At 39.1% G+C, this 10719-nt stretch overlaps 1 non-coding gene across 1 annotated transcript; it reads right to left on the bottom strand.

Annotated features, from left to right (window-relative positions):
• Positions 1 to 9861: 9861 nt before the first annotated feature.
• Positions 9862 to 9936, bottom strand: Trnat-ugu. The gene has a single exon. It is a non-coding gene; the product is annotated as a tRNA-Thr (tRNA).
• Positions 9937 to 10719: the final 783 nt, after the last annotated feature.

Raw genomic sequence — 10719 nt, 5'->3', positions numbered from 1 at the left:
TTAGATATGTTTTTCCCACGTGGAATGTTTCCCTCTATTATATACACTCCTGGAAATTGAAATAAGAACACCGTGAATTCATTGTCCCAGGAAGGGGAAACTTTATTGACACATTCCTGGGGTCAGGTACATCACATGATCACACTGACAGAACCACAGGCACATAGACACAGGCAACAGAGCATGCACAATGTCGGCACTAGTACAGTGTATATCCACCTTTCGCAGCAATGCAGGCTGCTATTCTCCCATGGAGATGATTGTAGAGATGCTGGATGTAGTCCTGTGGAACGGCTTGCCATGCCATTTCCACCTGGCGCCTCAGTTGGACCAGCGTTCGTGCTGGACGTGCAGACCGCGTGAGACGACGCTTCATCCAGTCCCAAACATGCTCAATGGGGGGCAGATCCGGAGATCTTGCTGGCCAGGGTAGTTGACGTACACCTTCTAGAGCACGTTGGGTGGCACGGGATACATGCGGACGTGCATTGTCCTGTTGGAACAGCAAGTTCCCTTGCCGGTCTAGGAATGGTAGAACGATGGGTTCGATGACGGTTTGGATGTACCGTGCACTATTCAGTGTCCCCTCGATGATCACCAGTGGTGTACGGCCAGTGTAGGAGATTGCTCCCCACACCATGATGCCGGGTGTTGGCCCTGTGTGCCTCGGTCGTATGCAGTCCTGATTGTGGCGCTCACCTGCACGGCGCCAAACACGCATACGACTATCATTGGTACCAAGGCAGAAGCGACTCTCGTCGCTGAAGACGACACGTCTCCATTCGTCCCTCCATTCACGCCTGTCACGACACCACTGGAGGCGGGCTGCACGATGTTGGGGCGTGAGCGGAAGACGGCCTAACGGTGTGCGGGACCGTAGCCCAGCTTCATGGAGACGGTTGCGAATGGTCCTCGCCGATACCCCAGGAGCAACAGTGTCCCTAATTTGCTGGGAAGTGGCGGTGCGGTCCCCTACGGCACTGCGTAGGATCCTACGGTCTTGGCGTGCATCCGTGCGTCGCTGCGGTCCGGTCCCAGGTCGACGGGCACGTGCACCTTCTGCCGACCACTGGCGACAACATCGATGTACTGTGGAGACCTCACGCCCCACGTGTTGAGCAATTCGGCGGTACGTCCACCCGGCCTCCCGCATGCCCACTATACGCCCTCACTCAAAGTCCGTCAACTGCACATACGGTTCACGTCCACGCTGTCGCGGCATGCTACCAGTGTTAAAGACTGCGATGGAGCTCCGTGTGCCACGGCAAACTGGCTGACACTGACGGCGGCGGTGCACAAATGCTGCGCAGCTAACGCCATTCGACAGCCAACACCGCGGTTCCTGGTGTGTCCGCTGTGCCGTGTGTGTGATCATTGCTTGTACAGCCCTCTCGCAGTGTCCGGAGCAAGTATGGTGGGTCTGGCACACCGGTGTCAATGTGTTCTTTTTTCCATTTCCAGGAGTGTATTTTCAAGTGGCAGCATGTGTAAATAAACAGTCATTATCAGAGTGATAGAACACATGATTATAGTATGCATTGTATCATGTAAAGGTAGTTGTCAAGCAATTTACAAGAAACAGTAATTGTTAGCCTTTCACACATCTATTTTCATGGAAAAATTATATCAGTTTTCAACTGTTGAAATGCACATAGACATAATGACTGTACCACTTGTAGGACCATACGTCATCATTTCTTTACAAGTCAAACTCAGACTTAAGAGCAACCGAACTGACATGTATGATTCAAGTCAGGAATCCACAAGGACGGATAAAGGGATTTGCCCACAATAACTGTCAGAGGCACCTTGTTCTCGTAGCTTGAAAGTTGTCATTCCAAATTTTTCAGCAGCTTCTTGTAGAGACAGAGAGCCACCATTGCCACATGCCACCGTAGAATCATAGTTACATTGGTAAATTAAGTACAGGCAGGTTACTTCCAGAATACATACTGCTCAACAGCTAGTTGACAGATTTCTCGTTGGTCATCACCACATTAGACATGATGTAGCAACATCAGATCAGACAGTAAATAAAATTGGGCACAGATAAGGTAAATTCTGACATAGGATAAGGCAAAGGGTGAATGTACTGGTGGTTAAATATGAATGTGTTAATATGTTGAGTAAAATGGTTAGTTTAACCAATCTAAAGGTATGATAAATATATTTATTTCCTCATCAATTACGTATTAATGAATCAACTAGACTTCAGTTGAAAGTAGATGTCTGCAAGAACCATAACTATACCATGAATACAAATCCTCAGTCTCTAGTTTTTGCTCTGTTACTCATTACACATGATTCATTAGTGGTCATCAGAGTATTTTCAATAAGACATTGGAGAAATTTAACCAGCTTTCATTAAGAATCAGATTGTAAGCTAACGTTTGTATATATTGAAAAGCATTGACTTGCTGTAACATACAGCAGTATTGAACAGTTCAGATTTGTGTAGACATTGTGACAAAGAACACCTTGTTCTATACTAAGGAGGATGGCAAAAGAATAATTAATTATGACTACCAATGGTTTGGTCATTGAAGTGGTAGAAAATTACAGGAAAATAAAACTGTGTGAATCTTAAATCCTGGGAATCAGAACACTTCTGTCCCAATCTACAACATAAAATTCCATTTTCTTTGTGCTCCACAGACTGATTACCGAAGTAATACAAACATTATAAATTTCTTTCTGATAAATGTTCCTTTTCCAATTACACAGTAGATGTAATACACATTAAGGACAAGATCATGACATAGAGTATTTTCATACTTGATAGTGAAACAACGTCTATCCAGTGACTTTCACATAATAGGTATCAATCCAAATTTCGTTAGAATGAAACTTCCTGGCAGATTAAAACTGTGTGCTGGACTGAGACTCAAACTCGAGACCTTTGCCTTTTTGCGGGCAAGTGCTCTACCAACTGAGCTACCCAAGCACGACTTCACTGATTTCACAGTCACTCAACGTTCTTACTAAACCATACTCATCAGATCTGTTCTCATCACTATCAACAACTACTACTGCATTACTACTGTTAAAGAAATTTGTGAAAGTGTTTTCATCTAATTCAAATTCAGATTTTCTACTTTTTTTCTTCATTTTCATTTTCTGATAAAAAATTTTCCCATAATTCCCTATCAAACTTCATTCTGTTCACATCAGGTTGTATCCTGGCTACAAAATTTTGGTATGTTCTATTTGTTCTGCCCCTTCCTCTTCTGAAATTACTGCAATGTGCCTGATTGTAATTCCCATGTCTATTTGCCCCATTTTGCCAGGCAGGTCTTAGTTTACCGGACCATTTATTCTATCTTCAAAATTGTTGCTATTATTTCCCTGATTTTGCCCCCACTGCGTATTTCTTGGTTCGAAATTCCTGTTCTCAGGTCTCTACCTATCATTCCTCTCCCATTTCTTCTGTCATCATTTCTAAATCTACTATTAAAATGATCATTGAAGGCTCTGTTATTGTTATTCCTGCTATCATCAGGTCTGTCATTACATTTGTCATTTCTCTCCCATGCTAAATCCAGTTTATCTATATATCTAAGAAATTGCTCAATTGTATCATCGGGTCCATAGACAAGACTCTTCTGTACCATGTTTGGCAATCTATATTTTAATGCTTCTGTTTGGATCGTTTCATCGAGTGGTTTATCAAGGTGTACTAAAGTTCTTAAGTGTTGTTCACAAAAGGTTTTCATGCATCCACTACCTGGTTTGAAATTTGCCCCATTCAAAAATTCTTATTTAATTCCTGCTTGCTTAGTTTCTGACCAGAATTTGTTCATGAAAGCTCATTCTACCTCATTAAACAACATTTCGGGTTTGATTGATTGGTTCACCCATGACAAAGCCTCCCCATCGAAAAACGTCTTAAAAAATTCAATTTTCAAACTATCACTTATTTTATCAGTCAAGTTATCTTTTATCTGGCACATGAAATCGACTGGATGTATATTGCCTTCCCCTAAAAATGTTTTTATGTTAACATTGTTCCACAATGGACTGTAACTACAGAAAGATTTCACAGCAACAGAATCTTTGATTTCTTGAAATTTAGATTTGAAGTTCGAAATTTCACCTAAACAAGTGCCTACATCTTCTTTTAACTCTGCAAAATTCTCGTTTGCAATTTTAGTGAAATTTCGTATATTTTGATTTGTTCCTGTGAATTTCTTTACGAAATCTTTGTTGAGCTATTTTAATTGTAACACTTTAACAGTAGTAGCAACTTTTTCAAAATTTTCCACAGAATCTAGCCTCTCTTCGAATTTTTGGTATTCCTGTTTTAAGGTAACAATTTCCCCTTCTATAGTAAACACATTTTTGGTATTCTCGTCTACTTTTTCCCAACACCTCTCTAAACTCTCTTTAGTCTCGCAAATTTGATTTCCATGTTTGCCTAATTTGTTACCAATAGAATCAAGCTTTTGATCAAAAAAGGTTTTATGTTCATCAAACAATTTTTCAATTGTATTTTTCTGTTCTTCCATTAACTGAACTAATCTATTCAAGGCTGATACATTACATTCAAATCCATGAAAGGGTGAACACACTAACTGTGGTCACTATCCTTTCCGATTTCACTGTCCCGATTAACTACATTATTATCAGTTAAATCTATGCTGTTTTCCAAGTTTCCATTAACCTCCGCGTTATTGTCAACTTCCCTATTGTTGTTAACCTTGCTATTATCCTCCATAATGACAATGCAGACGAAAAACAATTTCCAAAATTGAAAATTCAAATAATTTTTTGTACTTACAATTGGTTCTCCAAGTTGCGTTTTCACGTAATTGTCATTACGTCTTTTGTAGTGTTACTCTCTTTCTTCTTTGTCCTCTTCTCGAAAAAATGGAATATTATTTCAACGAGCGGGTTAACTCTGAAAAAAAAAATAGAAGATTAGTTTACAGAATTACATTGCATTCCAGCCCCTCCTTCAATTATAACATTCTGTGGAGTGTTTTACTCATTGGATCTGGCAATCTGTCGCAGCATAAGTCCTGGAGACAGTTACCAGAAAAAAAACTATAAAGTTAATTTTTAAATAATTAATCCTGTTTATTGTTTCCACTTAACATTTATTATACTCTCAAATTAATTAAAAGCACCTTGACAAATCTGAAATAACTTGTAACATACTTACAATAATGAAATAAATCATGCATAACAAGCTACATGCTTTCGTCCAAAATCATACAAAGTACTGACCTACACTGCCAACATGGCTGTAACTATTTATTCTTTCTTAACAATCCCGAACAATCCTTGGCATTGTTTAATATGAATATTTGATTAATTAACAATTAAATTGATACAAAAAATTGAAAATACATATCTGATTGTATATTTACTCCAGAACAGCTAGTACACTACGATATTAGTACATGTCTGTTATTTTATTCGAGAATAAATTCTCAAATAAGAAATCACAATAATACATTTACATTTTTTATTAATTACTAGAGGCTCCCTTCATGGGAATTGTTCCCTTCATTTACAGAGCTTCTACACTTTGCAGTGAAAGACATTAAACAGTTATTTTAGCAGTTATAATTTTTTCTAGACGAGTTACATATCTTGTTTTCATGTGCAACCCTGAATTAGACTGGAAAATGTTCGTTTTAAGTGAGTCTTAATGGGCTGTTATGTTTCAATCTGATCAAGTCGAACCTGTTTCCGTATGACACTATTTATTCATGTTATCAACAAATGGGATAAAGAAGTGATTGTGTTGCACAAGAATGACATTATCTGAATTCCTGCAGGCTGTGCATCAACAGATCATTTTCTTTGAGATAATCTGTGACCTTCAAGCAAAGCATATGTTGTAAAACCGTACTGCAGATCAACATCAGTGATATGGGTCTGTAATTCAGCAAATTACTCTTACTTCCTTCGCTGAAGATTGGTGTGACCTGTGCAACTTTCTACTCTTCAGGTACAGATAGATCTTTTGTTGAGGGAGCAGTTACATACGATTACTAAGGAGGCAGCTATTACATCATTTTGCTCTGAAATGAACCTAATAGGTATACAATCTGGACCAGTAGATTTGCCTTTATTAAGTGATTTGAGTTGTTTTGCTACACTGTGAATATCTGTTTCTAAATTACTCATGTTGGCAGCTGTTCTTGATTCAAATTCTACAATATTTACTTCAACTTCTTTGGTGAGCAGATTTCAGAAAACAGTATTTAGTGACTCTGCTATAGTGACACATTCATTGGTATTACCATTGTGTAATGAAGGTTTTGTTTCTTGCCACTGTTATACATTACATATGACCAGAATCTCTTGGTATTGTCTGCCACATTTTGATACAGTGTTTGGTTGTGGAAACTATGATAAGCTAAATTTGAAGCTTCTATAAAACTTCACCAATACTGGAGATTTTTCTTTCTTTTAAATATGGGATGCTTTTTTCATTGCTTTGTGTACTGTGGTATCAGTTCTGTCTCTTACTAATTTATTTGTATAAATCTCTCAACTGCTGTTGACACTATTTCTTTGAATTCAAGCCCCTTGTGGTCACATAGTTAGTCAGAACAAATTGAGACTGTCTCTTAGGAAGGTACCAAATGAATTTTTATCTGCTTTTACAAAGATATATATTTTACGCTTATTTTTCGTGGGTTTTGATGTTGTGGTATTGTTTCACTACACAGACATTGTGGTCACTAATCCCTATATACATAACAATGCTACCTGTTTGCTCAGGACTATTTGTTGCTGAGAGGTCAGCTTTGTTTTCACAGTTCGAGAGGGCTCCTGAACTAATTGCTCAAAATCATTTTTGGAGAAAGTATTTAGTACAAATTTAGACAAAAATGTTATGGCTCTAAATTTGAATTTTCACCAACATATTGAGAGTTGATGAAGCCATGCCAACTAAAACTGTACGAAGTGGGTACCAATTTGAGATGATACTCGTTTTCATTGAAACTCTCAGAAGTTACATCATCTGAGTCTAGGGACTAATAAAAGGAACACATTATTGATTTATTTTGGTTGTCAAGTATTACCTCTACTGATATTAATTCACAGCGACTATCTACTTAAATATACAAGCTCAATTACTTACAATACCAAGAAACACACTATTACCAGCTGTGCTTAATCTTGCATTTCTGAACTCCATTAGGCTTTTTGTAAAAATTTAGGCTTGTTTCCAGTTTCATATAGCTTTTGGTACCCAAAACAATTTGAACTTCAGTGCTTTCTATTAGTGCTTGGAGCTCTGGTTTTTTCCTGACACAACTATGTCAGTTTACAACTGTAATAGCTGTGGTTTGTAGGTCAACCTTCATCCTGTATTTGACTTGCATTCTTTGAGACTGAAACCCTTTTTGTTACTTCCCAAGACCCTCTAACCTTAAAAAACCACCATTCCATTCCACACAGTCCCTGCTACCCAAGTAGCTACCTCCTGTGTGTAATGGATCCCTGACCTATTAAACAGAACCCGAGACTCTCCCCACTTTATGGCACAAGTTGAGGAATATGCAGCCTACACAGTCATAGAACAATCTGAGCCATTGGTTTAGACCCCCCCCCCCCCCCTCCCCCCAATTGGCTCTGTACCAAAGGTCTGCAGTCACTACTGCAGATGATGATACAGATGGTGAGCTCTCTTCACCTTGCAAGCAAGACTGGCAGTCTTAACCAATTCAGATAGCCATCAGATACAAGGGAGAATCTCTTCTGGTCCAAAGCAACACACATTATTAGTACTGACCTCAGCCACCACCTGCAGTTGGCTGCACCCTTTGCTTTCATGACATCTGGAAGGGCCTGCTCCACCTCTGGGTTGACTCCCCATGGTATGCACACAGAGTGCATATTGACTTTCTTCCCCTTCTCTGCAGCCGTATCCCTAAGGAGCCCCATTATGTGCCAGACACTGAAGCTCCCAACTACCAGTAATCCTGCCCTCTGTGAATACCTGGATCTTGGAGGCTGAGAGGCTTCCTCTGAAACAGGACAAGTGACTGCATCTGCCTCAGGTCTCTATCAGGCACAGATAGCACCCAAAACCTGTTTGTCAAACAAACCAGGTAGGCCTTTCAATCACCCCTCCCCCCCCCCCCCCCCTCCCTCCAGAAAGTCTTTTGCCTGCCACACCTTGAAATGACTTCCCATTCAAGTAAGGGTGATGGATCATCCATAGTGTGGGAGTAACCAGGACAGTAACATTAGTGGACCAGTCAGGGGGCAAGGTCTTTAGGATCTGTGAGAATGGTACCTTTCTAGAGACAAGTGTAGTACATACCGTTATTGTTCCGAGAATGGAGCAGATAAACAAGTTACTTTCTTAACATATTCGCATCAGATTTAAATGCAGCAAGGGTATGAGTTATTTTAAACAAAAGCACTCATCTGGCAAAAGTGAATAAACACATTTCATAAACCATTAAAAATTCAAGTATTAAGTATTTTTAATTGAAATTTTATACACATCTTTTAGAAACCGTACATTCCAAATGATATTTTGATGTGGTGGATTTAGAAACATTGTGGTACAAATGGAGGGTTGCATAATTTGTTTTGTTTTGCCGACACATTTCACATAATTCTCTTCTTCTGTAGCTCACTGCATATTGTGTCTTGGTTTCTTTTTGTTAGCAGAGCAAGGTTAGGCATTGAAAAAGATAAGTAACAGATCATTCATAATACTTATATTCTGATAACAACACATGTAGCACACTTAAGAGAGTGAACATCAAGAGCAAAGATAGTTTACTTGTTGTGCTCAATGTATACAAACAAAAGAACGAAGGAGCCAGATTACCAACATAACACTACCACTTAATCTGGCAACGGTTTCAATTTATGAACAAGATTACAAAGCACCCCTTTTGCTGTCTTCCAGTGAACACTAGTAAACTTACAATTATACTGACTTAAAACACTTGCTGTGTAAGATATGTCAAGTCTTGTGTTAGTGCTGATATACAGCAAACAACCTATAAGTTCTTGATATGGCAGTTGAACTTTATCACCCTGCATATCCCAAAGCTTTAATCCATCTTCCATTGATGTTCTAACAGGAGTACAATCAACCATATCCAAGTGTTTCAGCACATCTGCAATATAACCCTTCGGGTCAAGTTTTAAACTGCCTTCCTCCCAGTTTCTGGTTATACACATACCTACACAGGACTTTGCTTCTCCGAGGTCTTTAACTTCAAAATTCTCAGACAATCCCTCATACAACTTGTCTTTCATCACACTGTTATTACACAAGACATAAAGACCATCTAGATACAAAGCAATAATTGCAACATATTTACCTGACCATTTAATGAACACACAATCTTCATCGGTATTTGCAACATAACCTAGGTCTAAAAGCGTACATTTTGCCTTTTCATTCCACTGTCTGGCCAATTGTTTCAAACTGTAAATGGCCTTAGTTAGTTCATAGGCTTTACCTTCACTCCTTTTTAAAACAAAACCACCTGGTTGCTTAATGAGAAATGTTTCCTCCAAGTCCCCATACAGAAAAGCGGTCTTAATATCAGAATGATAGATCTTAAGATCAAGATTTACAGCTAAACTAATGAGAGCACTAAGTGTACTACATCTCACAACAGCTGAAAAAGTCTCACAAAAATCAATACTAAATTTTTGTGTAAACCCTTTAGCAACACGTCTAGCATGGTGGAGTGCTGTAACATCCACATTCCTTTTCAGCTTAAATACCCACTTGTTACCTACAATGCTTTTATTAGTCTTTGGTGGATCCACAAGTTTCCAAACACCGTTGTCCTGGAAACACTTAATTTCCTCTTTCATGACCTTTGTCAGTCTTCTTTGTCACCAGCGGGGACAGCTGAAAATGTGTGCCCCGACCAGGACTCGAACCCGGGATCGCCTGCTTACATGGCAGACGCTCTATCCATCTGAGCCACCGAGGGCACAGAGGATAGTGCGACTGCAGGGACTATCTCGCACATGCCTATCGTGAGACCCACATTAGTCTTAGCAAAGTAACTCCAGACTGTTCCAGCCCAAAAGCTAAAACTAAAACCACGAGACCTAAGAACAAAGAGAGGTTGGATAGACTTAGACTTGCCCTCACTTGTATCAGTTGGGATGCCCTGTTTAGTAGACTACAACATTGTTCCTCCGACATTGTTTTTATTGAGTTTTTCCCTATATTTTTAAATACATTTGAAAATAATATTCCTTTGAGAAAATGTACTCTAAATATTAAGAATAGTAGTTGTTTAAGAGAAGAAAAAACAGGGAATGGTATACTCCACAGTTAGGGCAAATGAAAAACACTGTTATGCTCTATTCTGGTATGTACAAGAACAGCAAATCTGAACTACATAAAGAATTATATTCCAGAGCTAAGTGTAATTATAGACAGGCTATTAATGATGCTCAGAAGCTATATAATACAGCCCTCATTGAAAAGTCTAGAAATAAATGCAAAAAAGCCTGGAGTACAATTAACTCTGTGCCACACACTAAAGAAAAAGACATTACTGCCATATCCCCAGATGAATTCAATAAATTCTGCATCCAATCTATTGAAGAAATATGCAGCTCAATAGACAAACCTCCAGAAAATGCCCTTAACTTCATCGATAACTATTTTGAAAGGCCCCGCCAGAGCATTTTCAACTTCACAGATGTGTGTACCAATACAATTCTGAAAATAGTTAAAAATTTCAAAGCCCCAGATAGCGTTGA

The sequence above is a fragment of the Schistocerca americana genome, chromosome 1 (genome assembly GCF_021461395.2).
Source record: "Schistocerca americana isolate TAMUIC-IGC-003095 chromosome 1, iqSchAmer2.1, whole genome shotgun sequence".
Taxonomy (NCBI): Eukaryota; Metazoa; Arthropoda; class Insecta; order Orthoptera; family Acrididae; genus Schistocerca; species Schistocerca americana.
This window is presented reverse-complemented; position numbering and strand designations above follow the sequence as displayed.